Source organism: Kogia breviceps, chromosome 8 (assembly GCF_026419965.1).
Source record: "Kogia breviceps isolate mKogBre1 chromosome 8, mKogBre1 haplotype 1, whole genome shotgun sequence".
Lineage (NCBI taxonomy): Eukaryota > Metazoa > Chordata > Mammalia > Artiodactyla > Physeteridae > Kogia > Kogia breviceps.
Genome location: NC_081317.1, coordinates 25561690 through 25579786, shown reverse-complemented (window position 1 = coordinate 25579786; position 18097 = coordinate 25561690). Strand labels below are relative to the sequence as shown.

Sequence of the window (18097 nt, the reverse complement as noted above, 5' to 3'; positions counted from 1 at the left end):
GTGAGGAAAACGCCTTCCCTATAGGGTGAATTGAGATGAGGGAATGAAGAGGGCTTAGGACAGAGGCTGGCATGTTGCGGGGGCTCAAACATGGTGCCAGGCAGGAGCTAACCACTGAGGTAGGTAGCGTGGTGCTCGGCGCTCATCCTTTCTGTTCCTCCCACCACGCCCAGGACTTGACTCCTTCCATCTCTCACCCTCAAAGAAGGGTTATATAGGCATTCACACCAAAGCTGAATTCAAGGTGTCTCCAGGAATCAGAATAGTTCATGAAGTTTTTAAAAACTATTTATTATGGAAAATCTCAAACATACACAAAACTAGAAAGAACAGTATAATAAACCTCCATGGACCCAGCTATAGCATGTATCAATTCATAGGCAAATTTATTTTTTTTATTTTTTAAAAAAAATTAATTAATTTATTTACTTTTGGCTTCATTCAGTCTTCGTTGGGTTGCACGGGCTTCTCATTGCAGTGGCTTCTCTTGTTGTGGAGCACGGGCTCTAGGCTCGAGGGCTTTAGTAGTTGTGGCTCTCGGGCTCTAGAGCACAGGCTGAGTTGTAGCACACGGGCTTGGTTGCTCCCCGGCATGTGGGATCTTCCCCGGACCAGGGCTCGAACCCGTGTCCCCCTCATTGGCAGGCAGATTCTTAACCACTGTGCCACCTGGGAAGCCCTAGGCAAATTTATTTTATCTATACCTTCATGCATTCCCCATATCCCACTCTCCATACATATAGGATCATTTTGAACCAAATCTCAAATGATTTCATTCATAAATATTCCAGTGGATACCTCCAGAAGATAAGAATTAAACACACACAGAATACCATAATTGCACCGAAAAAATTAAGAACAATTTCTTAGTACCATCCAGTATTTACATTGCTTGATTGCTTCACTGTTTTTAAAAAATAGTTGGTTTGTTCCAATCAAGATGCAGACAAAATCCATGCATAACATTTGATTGCTGTGTCTTTTCTGCATTTTTTAGTCTAAAATTTCCTTCTCTGTCTTTTTTTCTTCATCTTGAAATTTGCTTGTTGTTGTTTTTCTCTGGCAAGTATTGTCCAACTATCTAGAGTTGGCCACATTCTGGAGATCACTGATTGCAACCCCAGGATATCATTAAACTTGGAGGCTGGTTCTTTGGTGCCTTTGGTCCAGTGCTCAGGCAGGAGAGGGCAGTCGGCTCAAGGAATGTGCAGTGCTGCTGCTTTTTCTGTCCCTTGCTACATCAGTGCCACTGACCAGGCTTGCCACTAAAATGGTCTGGCCCTCCTCAGCATGCAAGACTCCAGAGTGGTCACTGAGCCGGTGCAGTATGGGGAAGAAAGTTTTGGATCAACTTGAGGAAGAAGCTGCTTGTAAGCTTCTGAATGGAATTTGAACCAAAGCAATAATAATGTCAGGTGTGAAAATGACCTTACAATTTAGGTAAGTCATCTTATTTAACCCCATGTGGTCCTATGATCTAGGTGTTATGAGGCTATTTTACAGATGAAAAGACAAACTTAGAGAAGGAAAGCAACATGACCAAGATCACAGACTGAGTGGTGAGGCCAAATGTTTCCTGCCCTCTGAAAACACCCAGCAAAGCCTAAAGTGTCAGTTGGCAGGGATGCCCAGGAAGAAATTCAGACACCAGATGATGGATCTCCTTTCCTACACTAAAATGCTGGAACTTTCCATATATTGACCCATCCATCCACCCATCCACCCATCCATCCATCCATCCATCACCCTTTTCCTTGTCCATCCACCAGACATCATTCAATGAGAGGATACTATGACTCAGGCACTGAGCCAGGTGCTAGAGACACAGGGAAGAATCGGACCCACTTCAGGTCCTCGGGGTAGTCAGGGCCAATGTAGATACAAGTGGGGCGGCAAAAGATGCTGGTATTGGGCCTTCCTGCCATGTTCTTCTCACAGACGTGAGCCAAAGGGAGCTTGTAGTAGGGGTTCTGCCTGGGTATCAGAAAGCTCATCAGAGGAAATGGCTCCTGAGATGTGTGTTGAGGGATTCATGGGAGTCAGCCAGGCAAGGTGGAGAGGGTGAGGGGTGCGGACGGAAAAGAGAGGGCATTCCAAGCAGGAGAGCTGCAGGTGCAAAGGCCTGGAATCCAGGGAAAGTGAGCCTGCGGGAGGAACAGCAAGAGCTTCAGAATGGCTACAGCAGGGGGTGTGAAGGACAGGGATGGTGTTAGACCTTGGAGGCCCCAGGCGTGGTTATTTTCCAAGGCCCCGTCCTCACACCATATCATGCATGTTAAAATTCACCCACACTGCATATTAAATATGAGGTACATCTAGCTATGAGGCCAGCTGCAAAGACAGTTGACATAAAGTTACATTTTGTAGACAATTAATTACACATGTATTAAACGTGGTAGCCTTCTTGTTTTTTTTATTTGTTTGTTTTTGGGTTTTTTTTGCGGTACGCGGGCCTCTCACTGTTGTGGCCTCTCCCGTTGCGGAGCACAGGCTCCAGACGCGCAGGCTCAGCGGCCACGGCTCACGGGCCCAGCCGCTCCGCTGCATGTGGGATCTTCCCGGACCGGGGCACGAACCCGCGTCCCCTGCATCGGCAGGTGGACTCGCAACCACTGCGCCACCAGGGAAGCCCAGCCTTCTTGTTTTTATCATTTTTGGTGATTGTACCTCTATATAGAAAGAGAGGCTCTGGAAATAAATCTTTCTGTAGCTACATCTGCAATACCTAATTGATCAATTAGTCCTGGAGAGGGATCGCTGTGAAAGTGAGTGTGGAGCTGTGTGTGAGTTGCCATCCCAGTGGGCCTTGGGCTTCCTGGGGGGAGCTTTGCACCGGAAGCCTTGAAGGGTTTTAGGCAGGGGCAGCCTAGAAGGGCATCGGTGAGGGAGTCTGGAGGCAGGGAGCCCAGAGAGGAGGCCCAGGCAGGGCCTGAGAGGCAAGATTAGAAAGAACAGTCTACATCTCCCCGAGCTGGCGTGCATTTGCAGGCTCAACACTTTTCTCAAGAGAACAAGTCTGCAGCTGGGGCCCGGGATTCGAGGCCAAGCACTTGGCCGCAGAGGAAAGGGAGCCTTGCTTCCTCCAGAGGGCGTCACAGGACCACTTTTGGGGGCAGGGGGCTGGGGCGGAGTGGCTGGGAGGTCCGTGAAAGGAGCTGGGCCAGCCAGAAGGGCTCCACCTTCCAGAGCAGGGCGGAGACTCAAGCTTGCCCGAAGCAAAGACCCCAGGGCATCCCGAGCCCGGCTGCTTCCAGCACCTGCGTGGAAATCACAGATTAACCAGATGCCTCATCTTACCTAAGAGGAAACTGAGGCCTGGGAGTGGTGGGGCTCACCCAGGGCCCCAGAGTATTTCAGGGGCAGGTCAGGACTGGAGGCCAGCTCTGTCCTGGCACTTGCCCTTCCTTTATTAAGTGTAGGGCTCAGTACATTGCAGTGGTGAGAGACATTGCACACAATAATAATAAATACTGAGAACTTGCTACACGCCAGACACCTTGCTAAGCACTTTATATGGGTCTCCTTTCATCCTCATAACATCCCTGGAAGCTAGGTACTATCACCCTCACAAGAAAACAGATGCCCTGAAGGTTAAGGCCATGCCTTGCCTGAAGTCACACAGCTGGGACCTCCAAAGGTCTCTTGGACTCAGCCCCAGTACTTAGTTTTAAATTTGAGAGGGAAACAGCAATGCCTCCTTAATACTTTCTAAGAATATGTCATTGTATTTAACGAAGTAACTTCCTAGAGCTGGAAAATGGATTCATATACTATTCATATTTTCAGTAAGGATATTTTTGTTAGTTGACACTTAGCCAGGAAGTTAAATGAACCAGGACACCTCTTGCCCCAAGCACTCTGGCTAGTTGGTTAATGGAGACTGCAGTGCCAGCAAAGTGGCTTTGGAGTGCAGGACATGATGAAGCGCCCTTCGCAGGGGCCTAAATCCAAACACCCAAATCCTCACATTGGGGCAGGAAGGCCCCTTAGAGATCAGCGCTTAGGGGGCACTGGGGCTCCAAGGTAGACAGTGACCCATCCAGGGTCACAGAACTGATGAGTAGAACCAAAACTAGTACCCCGTGTACCTAAATCCTGAACTCTTAACCTTGAAGCTCAACTGTAAACCAGCAAAGGAAAACACTATGACAGAAATGCAAATTCAAATTTGCTTTTCCATTTCCCAGGACAAGTAAGCAGAAAAGGCAAAACAAAGGAGCAATGAGAGTGTCTATTTAAGACACACAGATGAGAATTTTGGCTTTGGCCATCTTGAAGGCAAACAAAGGCACCTGAAGGATATCTCCCTCTCAACATTCACTCAATAAATATTTACTGCGGGCGCCGAGGAGACCACTGTGACCAGGCTGTTCAAAGTCTCAGCTCTCAAGGAGCTTCTGTTCTAAGGATGAAGAGACACTGGGTTGTTTTCTTTTTTGGGGGGATGGGGGTTGGGGGGAACAGTAAACACAATATGAAAAGAGTGTTATGTGCTGTGAAGACAATACGACTGGATAATATGATGAAAGGAGGATAGGGGGGACTGTTTAGCAGTTAGGTATGAGAACTTTGAATTGAGATCTGAATAAGGAGAAAGAAGGGTGTCCTGCTGGAAGAAAATCATTCTAGTCAGAGAGAAGAGCAAGTACAAAGGCCCTGAGGCAGGAAAGAAGCTTGGCATGTTGGACTATAGAAATACAACCTGAGCCATGAGTGTAATTAAATTCTCTAGTAGCCACATTTTTTTAGTGAAACAAAAAGGTAAAATTAGCTTTAATATATTTTATTTAGCTCAGGGTACAAACGTTTTTATTAATAAAATAATTACTTTTTTCATACTGATTCTTTGAACTCTGATGGATTGGGAGTACATTTCGAGTATTCAAGAGCCACACACTCCTAGTGGCTAGTATTGGGCAGGCCTGTGGTCGGTGATGGGAGTCTTGGGAGGGCTTTAAACCAGGGATCACACTCATGGGTTCTAATGATTCTGAGTATCTCACGACTAATCCTTAGAATCCCTGCGAAAGCCCCACTTGGGCTTTTTGGAGCAGCTGCTTCCTGGGGCAGGACGCTGCACACAGAGGGAAAAGTCCCCAGCTTTCCTCTCTTGGGGAGACTTCCCCCCTTCCTGGAGTCCGCTCGTTCTAGGGAAGCGAACGCCTGCCCACGTGGGAAAGCAGCGTGGCTGGCCCTGAGCTGGGAGCCACCACCTGGGCCCCCTCTGCCAGGCCTAGTTCCAGCCGCCGGTGTCCGCCCAAGTGAGGTGGGGCCTCTCCGCCAGCGGCCACGCCCCTTGGACTCGGTTTTGGTTTTCGGGTGCAGACAGGTCTACATTCCTCCGAAGAGGCCAGCCCAGGCATCATCAAAGCTGCTGAAATCAACAGTAACAGTAAGCCCGGACCTCGGTCTGCAGTTCCTGCGGGCGCCACGAGGGGCGCAAGCAGCTAAGGCCGGCGCCGGCTGCCCCCCAGCCCCCTCGGCAGCCTCTCCTTCCCCACCTCCGCGTCTAACGCAGGCCGGCCAGCGCGACTCAGGCCCCACCTCCCTCCAGCACGATGTTCCCTCCACCAGCCTCACCCGGCAGGGCTACGTCCCCAGCGGTTGCCAGATTCCTTCATTTTCTAGGCCTTGGGCCTCTGCCAAAATGGCGGCAGGGGTGCCAGCTGTGAATCAGCCAGAATCACAGGATGCAGGAGAGTAGATGTACCTCAGGAGGCCCTTCTGCCTGCTGCAGTGATTGGCGGAGACAAACAGTGGTGAATCCAGAGTCTGCGCAGTTTGAACAGGAGCCAGGAACAAAAAAGATTCCACGGTTCGGGTGTTTTCACCCCGGAGGCTGAAATAACAACAGAGGCCTGACTACACACGTGGTGTCTGTGGCCAGAATAGGACCCACATAATAATGGCTTAGATCAGGGAAGAGCCTTTCCCATTCCGTGGGGCAATATCGTCATCAGGGCAACAACATCACTCTGCGCACTGACGTAGGTCCTCAACGGATGCCTTGCCTCTGACCTCACCACATTTCTGTGTACTCCAAAGCTATCCCCCGCACATGGTGTGTCACATACCCTGATTGCTGGCAAGTGCTAGACCCTGAAGGGGCCTAGGGTTGGCCGATCCCCAGAAGGCTAAGAGATTAGCCCAGCTGGCTTATCACCTCTTGGTTCACCCTCCCTCAAACATTTGTCAGCAAGAGAGGGCTGTTTTGGGTTTCTGGTAGGAGAGTGATCGTGTTCATCTTTCCGAAAAAAACTTGGGTTACATGTGACCATGCTTTTGCCAGAAAGCACCCTAGCTTACCTCCAAAAGCCCTGAAAAATGGTACAGGCCAGCTGACTGGAGGGCGTACAAGTTGACGTTTCCAAGCTGGAGGATGAGATCAAAAGACTGCTTTTCTAGGGCTTCCCTGGTGGTGCAGTGGTTAAGAGTCCGCCTGCCGATGCAGGGGACACGGGTTCGTGCCCCGGTCTGGGAAGATCCCACATGCGGTGGAGTGGCTGGGCCTGTGAGCCATGGCCGCTGAGCCTGCGCGTCCGGAGCCTGTGCTCCGCAACGGGAGAAGCCACAACAGTGAGGGAAAAAAAAAAAAAAAAGTATTTGCATGTACTTCGAGTGTATTTAGTCCTTGTGGAAACCCTCTGAGGCAGGTACAAATCCATAATCTCCATTCCAAAATCCAAAAAGCTTAAAAAATGAAAACACTTTTGTAACTTCTTTAGTGGTGGAATCTAATTTGAAATAATACGGGTCTTTATCCCGTATTATTTAGACTCTTGCTGCAAAAATAGTAGTGTGTTTGATTTTGTGTTGCAGACTCCAAAGGGGTGTTATATAATACACAGTGTGTATGCTTGTCACCTTTCTAAAATCTGAAACTCTGAGATGCTGAGCTCTGAGACACAGCTGGCCTGGAGGGTTTTAGGTAGGAGATTGTGATGCTAGATGATTCCCAGTTTACGAGGGAAAGAGCTGAGGCTTAGCAAGAGAATCCAATTGTCTTAGGCCACAGAGGTGCCAAGTGGTGACAGTCTGAGGATTCCAGCTCTGGTCCCGTTTCAAGTAAGGGACTGTGATTCCATGAGGCTAAGCAAAGGCTGAGCCTGAATGGTAGTGAAATGACCTGACTGGAGAGAAGATCGCATGGGTCATTCATGGTCTACAGATGCAAAGACCAACTAGCTGAGAATGAATCTGGAAGTCAAGGGGAACCGCTGTACACTTGAGAGGCTTTGGTATTTCTAGAAGGCTGGGACCTAGGCTTTGGGCACTGCCAGGTGCTTCAGCACAGCAGCCCTGAGGTCTGGATCCAAAGATCCACAGCTCATTAGCAAAATTACTCTTTTTCTCTATGTATTAGTTTCTTCTTCTGTAGTATGGAGATGATCATAATATTTGCCTCCTAGATTTGGTGTAGCTATTAGATAAGAGATGCTTGAAAGCAATTAGCATAGTGCCTGGAACTTACTAAGCGTTCAATAAATGTTAGCTGTGACTGTTATTCTCAAAATGGGGTGTGGACACCTCTCAGAGAGTTCTAGATCTCAGTATGGATGTGAGAATATTTTTGGATTGCCAGTTTTGCTTGTTTCCTAGTAATTTATTTTAATTTATTTTTCAAATAAAGGCAGAATATTGTTTAATTTTATTTTATTATTTCATTTCATTTCATTTCATCTTATTTTTTGGCTGTGCTGCACGGCTTGTGGGATCTTAGTTCCCTGAGCAGGGATCGAACCCGGGCCCTTGGCAATGAAAGCACGGAGTCCTAACCATTGGAATTCCCTTGTTTCCTAGTAATTGAAATCATTATTTTTTCGCTCTTAAAACTGTCACAGAAGTGAATATACTCAACTGAAGTGAATATACTCAACACTGAACTGTGCACTTAAAAATGGTTAAGATGGTAAATTTTATGTTATGTGTATTTTACCACAATTAAAAATTAAGATAAAAAAAAAAACTAACCTGGCACAAGTATATGAGGAAATAAAATGCACAAGTACATGAATAAAATATAGGAGATGGCAATGACTTTCTGGCTATTTGCGGGGTGGGGGAGGGGAGGATAGGGATTGAATGTGGGGAAGGTAGAGAGGCAAAGTTCACGAATCACCGATTAATGAGTATGAGAAACCCTCCTAGAGGCCTTGTCCCATGCTCCTGAAATTGGTCCAGGGTTCTAGGGTTTGATGTGCTTTATAAATGTAGGCAAAAAAAAAAAAAAAAAAAAAAAAGTAGGCAAATATAAGTTTTACAGATCTTCAGGCCATGAAGGTTCAGGGACACATTCATCACGTGTCTTTGGCCCTACGCTGGGCACTGGGGCAGACACAGACTTGTGTGACCAGGTCCCTGACCTCAAGGCTCTCCTGGCTAATGTGGGAACATAAGTGTTAAGAGGGAACAATTACAGACACTGGAGGTGATCAGCAGCGCTAAGAGGTGTGTTCAGTGACCACTTCGAGGAGCTTTGAAGAAGGAAGCATTCCCTCTGCAGAGGGTGACAGGGAGTTGGGAAGGACATCCTTAAAAAGCAACACCTGGGCTTCCCTGGTGGCGCAGTGGTTGGGAGTCCGCCTGCCGATGCAGGGGACGCGGGTTCGTGCCCCGGTCCGGGAAGATCCCACATGCCGCGGAGCGGCTGGGCCCGTGAGCCATGGCCGCTGAGCCTGCGCGTCCGGAGCCTGTGCTCCGCAACGGGAGAGGCCACAACAGTGAGGCCCGCATACCACAGAAAAAAAAAAAAAAAAAAAAAAAAAAGCAACACCTGATCTTAGTTGAGTCCGCTTTCACTAGTCAGCGGTTCTCAAACGTAATGGTGCATCAGAATCCCCAGGAGGACTTGGTGAGACCCACATTGCTGGTTCCCATGCTCAGTGTTTCTGATTCCGTAGGTCTGAGGTGGGGCCCAAGGATCTGCATCTCTCACAAGCTCCCTGGTGATGCGGTGGTCCCTGTGGTCCAGGGGCCACGCTTTGGGAACCACCAGGCTAGATCAAGAAGGGGAGGAAGGGTGGGCCAGGAGGCAAGGGAGGTTTGTGCAAAGACGTGGAGGGGTGAAAAAGCAGCAGGTGTCTAGAGGGCGGCAGGCAATCTCGGGAGGCTCGAACATGGTGGGTTGCCAGGTGCAGCCGATGGTGGACTCGTGTCCAAAGTCCGGAGTTTGGATTTGATCCTGGAAATGAAGGGCAGCCGTAGGAGGTTCTTGTGGAGGAAAGAACATGAACAGACTGGGCCTTCATCGAGATCCCTTGGGAGGGCAGGTGGAGTGGGGAGGAGAGGAGAGAATTGAGGCAGAGAGACTCCTCAGGAGGCTGGCACGACGAGCCTGTCAGATGCCACTAGTCTTGGTCTTCTTGGTCCCCAAAGTTCCCGAGTGGAAGTGATCAGAAACCTAGACAAGCAGCCGTTCATCTAAAAAGAGCCACGTGGACAACCACGCGTCAGCAGTAAGCACGGGACCCAGCATTTTCGGTGCATCATCTCATCAAATCCTCCGAACACCCCGTGTTCACGCATTGAAAAGGAAGCTTAGAGAAATTCAGGAACCTGCCCAAGGTTAAGACAGAGACAGATTCAAACCCAAGGGTTTGAAGCCCATTCTCTCTCCCTCTAAACATTTCCCCACGTCTGGACTCCTCAGGAGCTTGCCTCTTTCCTCCGGGGGCTTTGTTGCTGTGTGTTGTAAGAGCTCAGTCTGTTGTGTGGTATGTGCTGGATGCTGTGGTGTGGTTGCCCCCAGCACCTCCCCTCCTACCTGTCACAAGGTAAAGTGTCTCCTTGGATGTCTTCATGGGGATGGAGAGAGCCAGGGAGAAAGGACTTTGCTGGGCATTCGATTCCTTGCCCCCCTGGGGCAATAAATCAGGATATCACCCTGCCTGTCAGCTCTACTGACATAACTTGGAATAATTCTCAGGCATTCCCAGGTCAGTGGGAGAGAGCATAAAGCCAGCCCTGCCAAAATCCCAGGGATAACGAGAGCAGTGAGGAGGGTTCACTTGCCAGGTAGAACGTGATTTTTTTTTTTTTCTGATGCACTCAAACAACCCAGTAAGGAAGCAAGCACAGGGAGAGATGTGGAAGAATGAAAGAAAGGATGGCAGAGAGGGAAGGACTTGTGAACTTGGAGACAGAAGAGCTGAGTTCAGGAGTCCCAGCTGGCTGTGTGACCCTGGACAAGTCCCTTCCCCTCTCTGGGCTTCCATTTCTTCAACCAGTACAATTAGGTAGATAGATTAGATTATCCCTAAGCTCCCTTCCCGCTTTGACATCCTATGCTTTTTCTTTTCATAGTACCTGAGCGTGACTTTTCCAGGGGAATGTCAGACGTTTCAAAGGGCAAGCTTCTAAGTTTGCCAGACATCTTTTGTCACTCTTCAGCTGGTCTTGTCTACGTTCATGTCCAGGGGATTTTCTATGATGTATACATTTTCTTATTTCTCCAGCTATATTTCCTTGTTTGCATTGGTTGATTGTTGCAGAAATAGGGCACTGTTTTTCTAAGCAAATATGCAGTTCCATGCCAACAGGAATATCCTGTTTACAAGAGCCTCTTTTTACAAGGTACCAGCTGTTTGAAGACATTTGTGTATTGCCACATCAGAATAATCTCCTGATAAGCAACTATTTTTTTTCTAGTAACATAATTTTCTTTAATGTAATCATTATAGTGGTATAGATGCTCCTTAAACAGTAAATAGCCTACGTGATGATCGTGATAACCTGTTTCGTCCTCTCCTATATTAGTTTGCTAGGGCTGCTGTACAAAATACCAGAAACCAAATGGCTTAAACAACAGAAATGTATTGTCTCCTAGTACTGAAGACTACAAGTACAAGATTAAAGTGTCGGCAGGGTTGGTTCCTTCTGAGGGCTCTGAGGGAGAAACCGTTCCATGTCTCTCGCCTGGCTTCTGGCAGTTTGCTAGTCTTTGACGTCTTTTGGCTTGTAGAAGCATCACCCATCTCTATGGCATTCTTCCTGTGTGCATGTCCCGGTCCAAATTCCTCCTTTTTATATGACGCCAGTCATATTGGATTAGGGGCCCACCCTACTCCTGTATGACCTCATTTCACTTAGACTTCCAACTACAGAGAGAGTAACTGGCCGTCACTGACCCAGTGCTGCTCTGAAATCCATCACTGTGTTTGTACTGGCTGCATCTGCCACAGGTGGCTCTCAACCGTTCACTGAGGGCAACAGGCATACCAAGGCAGCCCTGTTCCTGGGAGATACAGGACTCTTCTGTGAGGTGACATTGGTTCAAGGATTCCTCACAGCCCTGCTGAATCTTCCTTAGATAGTGTAGATGCGTGATAGTAGAGATAGGTCTACACAAGCTTCCATCCTTGTCTCCTTCACTGGGGTCAGACTTGTGTCCACCCTTGTTCCACCTCTTAAGATAGCATGTAGACAACTCTTTTCCCTTCCTCACATCCCCCCACCCCTCCCAGCTTCCTCAGCCTCCCACTGCACCCTCCTGGTTTCTCCTCACAGGTGTTTTTCCTAATAAAATCCCTCCATGTCTAATCCCACCTTAGCACCTACTTCATGGAGGTCCTGGACTAATACAAGAGGTAACAAAGACTTAATGACTTCAAAACCACAATGAGATACTACCTCACACCCATCAGGATGGCTGCCATCAAAACAAAACAACCCCACCCCTGCAAAAAAAAAAAAAAAAAAAAACCAGAAAATAACAGTGTTGATGAGAACCTAGAGAAACTGGAACCCTTGTACACTGTTAGTAGGAGTGTAAAGAGGGGCAGCCACTATGGAAGACAGTATGATAGCTCTTCAAAAAAATTAAATATAGAGTTACCATAGGATCCAGCAATTCCACTCTCGGGTATATACCCCAAAGAACTGAAGTCAAGGTCTTAAACAGATATTTGTGCACCCATGTTCATAGCAGCATTATTCATGGTAGCCAAAAGATGGAAGCAACTTAAATGTCCGTTAGTGGATGAGTAGATAAACCAAATGTGGTCTGTACATACAATGGAATTTTATTCAGCCTTTAAAAGCAAGGAAATTCTGACACATGCTACAACATGGATGAACTTGTGGACATTATCCTAAGTGAAACAAACCAGTCACAAAAAGACAAATAATGTGTGATTCCACTTCTGTGAGGTACCTACAATAGTCAAATACATAGAGACGGAAAGCAGAGTGGTGGTTATGAGGGTCTGGGAGGAAAGGGAAATGGAGACTTAGTGTTTAATGAGTACAGCGTTTCAGTCTGAGAAGATGAAGAAGTTCTGGAGATGGATGGTAGTGTCGCTTGCACAACAATGTGAATGTACTTAACACCACTGAACTGTATGCTTTGAGATGGTTAAGACGGTACATTTTATGTGTACTTTATCACAGTTAAAAATGACGTAGGGACTTCCCTGGTGGTGCAGTGGTTAAGAATCCGCCTGCCAATGCAGGGTTTGATCCCTGGTCCGGGAAGATCCCACATGCCACAGAGCAACTAAGCCCAGGTGCCACAACTACTGAGCCTCTCTAGAGCCTGCGAACCACAACTACTGAGCCCGCGAACCACAACTACTGAAGCCCACGTGCCTAGAGCCCGTGCTCCGCAACAACGGAAGCCACTGCAGTGAGAAGCCCTCGCACCGAAACAAAGAGGAGGTCCCACTCGCCACAACTAGAGAAAGCCCGCATGCAGCAACAAAGACCCAACGCAACCAAAAATAAATAAATAAATAAATTTATTTTTTAAAAAAAGTTCAGGGGCTTCCCTGGCAGTCCAGTGGTTAAGACTTTGCCTTCCAATGCAGGGGTGCGAGTTCGATCCCTGGTTGGGGAGCTAAGATCCCAAATGCCTTGCAGCCAAAAAAAAAACCCGAAACAAAACATAATATAGAAACAATATTATAATGAATTCAACAAAGACTTCAAAAAAAAGAGTTCATCTTAAAAAAAAAAAAAGGCATACAATAAAATCCTTGCCTCTTAGTGCAAAGTTGAAAGAACACCAAATCCTGTTGACAAGCGAAGTGCTTGGGGTACCTGGGTGAACGGGCCAGAGAAGCACAGGGCAGGTTGTTTATTCTTCAAAGGACCTAAATGGTCTGAAGACTTCCAGTTACCAGTTTACAACTTTAAAACCTAAAGTTTAAACTTGTCATTGTCGGGATGGTCCTCTTTCACACCTCATTTTCAAGGAGCGTTATGACTCACCAGACAGATGGTAGTGAATTGAAAAACATGTTTACAGTTTAGGCTTATTACTTCATAAACTTGGGAGTTTTCTAGGTGAGAGAAAGACAGAGAGAGAAGCAATAGCTCCTAGCAAGGAGATTCCCTCATAATGAACCATTCTGATCATTTTTAAATACATCCTTTTGCCCCAGCTATCCCGGGAAGGTGCCAGATGCAAAAACGGCCAGTCTTTTCCATCTGAAACTTTCTATCATCAGAGAGAGAAAAATAGAGTTTCGGGCACAAGTCAAAGTGATTTGGCCAAATATCCAGCAGGCAAAAACGGAGAAAATGCTTTCTGATTTTAATGCTTTGTTTTTAGCCCCTCACCTTCAAACTGCAGTTAGGGGCTTGGGCTTGTTGTCAGAGTTCAAATCTTAACTTGACCATATACCTTGGGCAAACTGTATCATCTCTCTGTGCCTCGGTTTCCCTGTCTGTAAATTGGGAATAAAAATAGTGACTCCTTCATCAGGGCGTATTAACAATGGCTGGAAATTACTCCACATCTTCGATGTGCCAGGCGTTGTGCTAAGTCTTTTATATACATTGACTCATTTAATCCTCAAGCCCAGGATGATCTCATTCCAAAGCTTATATAAGATCCTAACCACAACCTGACACCACAGTGTATTAATTGCCCAATGACTGTAAGAAATGGAAGCCTGGCCCCAGTAAACATTCAGGAGTAGTAGCATTTCCCTTCTGTTTTAGGGATGCAGATCTGAGCTTGGGAGAGATGAAAACATATTTTTAAATCCCAACACCAGGAGACAGTAGAGTGGGGCTTAGCGTTGAATATTTCCTCCCTCAGCCCAAATGAAGCATGCAGAGATGCAGGGGAGACTGGCTGTCAGGCCGCCCGAGAGGTGGAGCTTTGAGCTGGACTTCAAAGAGAAGAGAGGAGGGCTTCCCTGGTGGCGCAGTGGTTAGGAGTTCGCCTGCCAATGCGGGGGACACGGGTTCGAGCCCTGGTCCGGGAGGATCTCGCATGCCATGGAGCAGCTAAGCCCGTGCGCCACACCTACTGAAGCCCACGCGCCTGGAGCCCATGCTCTGCAACAAGAGAGGCCACCGCAATGAGAAGCCCACGCACCACAACGAAGAGTGGCCCCTGCTCGCTGCAACTAGAGAAAGCCTGCACGCAGCGAGGACCCAACGCAGCCAAAAATAAATAAATAAATATTTTTTTTAAAAGAGAGGGCTTCCCTGGTGGCGCAGTGGTTGAGAGTCCGCCTGCCGATGCAGGGGACACGGGTTCGTGCCCCGGTCCGGGAGGATCCCACATGCCGCGGAGCGGCTGGGCCCGTGAGCCATGGCTGCTGAGCCTGCGCGTCCGGAGCCTGTGCTCCGCAACGGGAGAGGCCACAGCAGTGAGAGGCCCGCGTACCGCCAAAAAAATAATAAAATAAAATAAAATAAAATAAATAAATAAAAAGAGAGGAGAGGGAACAGGATCAGTACGTGGCAAATCAGCGTTCTGGGAATGGAACACAGAGGGGTGGGCTTGGCGGGGGTCATGGGGGCCAGACTAGAGGATAGTCTGGGCCGAGTCAGAACCTTACAACCCAGCAATCCACTTCTTGGTCTATACCCTAGGTGAAGCCTGCTTGCGTACACCAGAAATTACACACAGAATGTTCACAGCAGCCTTGGAAATAAGGGCCAATAACTGGAAACAGGCATAATGTCCATCCACAGGTGAGTGAATAACAATGACCATATATTCACACAAGGGGCATTATGAGTTATAGCCATATGCAATGACATGGAATTAATGAGTAAAGAAAGCACGCTGTGTAGGATTTGATGGAGTAGGACACCTTTTCATGAAGAGCAAACCAAGCAAAACAAAATAAACTAAGTAATAGATTGTTTCTTATTCATTGGGAGTGAAGTCATTATAAAACAAAGGGAATAAGGAACAGAAAGTTCAACAGAAATGCCATGAGAGGTCTGTGACAGTCTGCAAGAGGGTGAGTTAGGAAAGGCTCACCCAGGTGAATGCAGCAGTACTAGAAATGCTCTATTCTCAACTTGGGTGGTAGACTACAGGTATTCATTTTTAAACTATATTTCATAATTTACATATATAGTGTATAAATGTTTTGTATGCATTTTGCCTCCTAATACTAGTAATAATTTTAATAAGAAAATGCAGGGACTTCCCTGGTGGGGCAGGGGTTAAGAATCCTCCTGCCAATGCAGGGGACACGGGTTCAAGCCCTGGTCCGGGAAGATCCCACATGCCGCGGGGCAGCTAAGCCTATGCGCCACAACTACTGAGCCCACGTGCCACAACTACTGAAGGCCACGGGCCTAGAGCCCATGCTCTGCAACAAGAGAAGCCACCACAATGAGAAGCCCATGCACCACAATGAAGAGTAGGCCCCTCTCGCCACAACTAGAGAAAGCCCGCGTGCAGCAACAAAGACCCAATGTAGCCAAAAATAAATAAATAAATACGTTTATTAAAAAAGAAAATGCGGAGGTGCCCAACAGAAATGCTCAAATAAATTAACTGAGTTCTAAATTAGAGCCACGTGTAACTCTTGAGATACAGGGTTTCAGGGCATGTGGTCTTCTATGGATATGGAATAATCTTCTAACCTTTCATTCATTCAACAACCATTTTCTGTGTCCCTACATCGTGCCAGGGCTTTAGAGATGGAGAGGAATTGGTCCGTGGTCTGGAGTTGCTCAAAGATTTGGGAGGGTGTGAACTGTAGGGAGCCGCAGTCATGGAATCAGGCACTGGCTCTTCTGGGCCTTGGTTGGTGGCCCCAAGGATGTGCTTCAGAAGCGGTCATGGTTGGTGGGAATGGAGCTGGTTTCATCACTGGCGTGGATGGCCTCCTCTGTGCAGTTCTCCCTTCTGGCTCTCGACCCAGGCAGAGGCAGTCCTGGCATCAGGCATCATCACAGTCTGCCTTCCTGACTCTTCGCTGCATACACGCTCTCATCCTCCTCCAACCCCCAGGCCCTGCCTAGCACTTGACAGGCAGTGTTTGCTGACTGTCAGACTGTGCTGATGTCGACTCTGAATTTCTTGGTAGCTTAGATCATTGTGCAGAACACTCTGCTCAACCCGGGGTGATGCTGGGAAGCAGGAGACGCAGCTCCAGCCCTAAGCTGGGCTCATGATTTAGCTGTGCCTTTATGCTGCCAATCTGTTGCTCTACCCAAACACTTAGGCGATTTTAAAACACCTCTGGATTTGCAGCTCTTTTCCCCATGGGGGCCCGGTGCGCAATGGCTGCAAACAGAAGCTTCCTCGGTAGTGTATGCAGCCTGTTGCCTGTATGGGTTGCCCTAAGGGACCCTGGAGACAGCCCTTTCCAGTGGACATTAATGACTGGCACGCTGTCCCCAGTCTAGGCTCCAGACAGGTGTGCGTGGTGCCTTTGGAAAGCCCCAGGGCGCAGTGGCCAGGGCCCACACTGGCCAGGTCATAATGTCCATCCGCACCAAGCTGCAGAACAAGGAGCATGTGATTGAGGCCCTCCGCAGGGCCAAGTTCAAGTTCCCTGGCCGCCAGAAGATCCACGTCTCCAGGAAGTGGGGATTTACTAAGTTTAATGCAGATGAATTTGAAAACATGGTGGCAGAAAAGCGGCTCATCCCAGATGGCTGTGGGGTCAAGTACATCCCTAATCGTGGCCCCCGGACAAATGGCAGGCCCTGCACTCGTGAGAGCCTTGGAGCTGCCCCCTCCCTATCCATGCCCACCAATAAACCCTACTTTCTTGTCAAAAATAAATAAATAAATAAAAATTAAAAAAAAAAAACACCTCTGGAAAATAAAGACGTTCTATATTTCTTTGTAACTCATGTATAAAATGATTAGTAAGGTAGTATTTCATTTCCTTCATCTTAAAACAGCTTTCTCATCTGCCTTGTAGGGAGCTCTGGCACCCCAGGATTTGGGGGCTACATCTGGGAATTCCTGTGGTACCCTGGGTGCCGTGAATCCTACTGCCATCGCTGGGCATGGAATGGCTTATTCACAGCAGGTCCTCCCTGCTGAAATAGATGCTTGTTGAGGGCAGAGACATATTCTGTATCTCCCTGTTGCCAGGGCCTGGCTCACAAGAGCTGCTCAAGCAAGTGCTGTTGACTGTCAGAAGGGAAGAAACTGTTTCTGGATTTTGATCATGTGTCTCTCCTCTCAGGCTTTGCCCTTCCAAGCTGTAGAGTCCTAATTGTCCTCTCTGAGCTACTTGCATGTGCTGGATCTCCGAGAGGCCTCAAAGCCACCTTCTGTAATCAGGGTGTGTGCGTGTGTGTACGCATGTAGGTACAGATACAGGACCGTGCAATCCGGTTCTTCTAGTTACACAGCATCATACTGAAAACCCCAGAGCACCAGGCTGGCCTCATTTATGAGTTTAAAAATAACAACCCTTTCCATTCATTCACAAGTGTTTTATGGTTTCCAAAGTAGTTCTGCAGCTGTTCACTCAGGGCAAAACTCACAGCCACCTTGGGAGGTGGGTTTTACTCCCCTCTCCCACTTTACAGAAGGGGAAACTGAAGCTCAGAGAGGAAAACTGATTTGGCCAAATGCAAACAGATCCAGGTCTCCCGGTGCCGAGTTCAGAGACTTCCTGGCACACAGCGATGGCCCGGACAGACCAGGTTGGGGGTCCAACAGCACACGGTGGTTGGTGCCTGTCCAAGGTGAACGTGGAGATGAAGTCGAATTGCTCCCAAGCCCTGGCTTGTTGCTAAGGTTTTGTTTTGATCAAGAGCTCGTTTCTCAGGACAGGCTGAACCCCAGACAGCAGCCTCATGGTGAAAAGCAGTGCTTTGTGTGCGCCATTCAATGACGATGACTCCTCAGAGCATCCACTCTGTCCCGCACTGCCAG

The 18097-nt window shown here is 47.9% G+C and overlaps 1 long non-coding RNA gene and 1 pseudogene across 1 annotated transcript in view; both read left to right on the top strand.

Moving 5' to 3' along the window:
* LOC136794648 (uncharacterized) overlaps positions 1–18097 on the top strand; it is a 119615-nt gene that overhangs the window by 57848 nt on the left and 43670 nt on the right. The window lies entirely within an intron of this gene.
* LOC131762046 (small nucleolar RNA SNORA70) lies at positions 16420–16561 on the top strand (annotated as a pseudogene).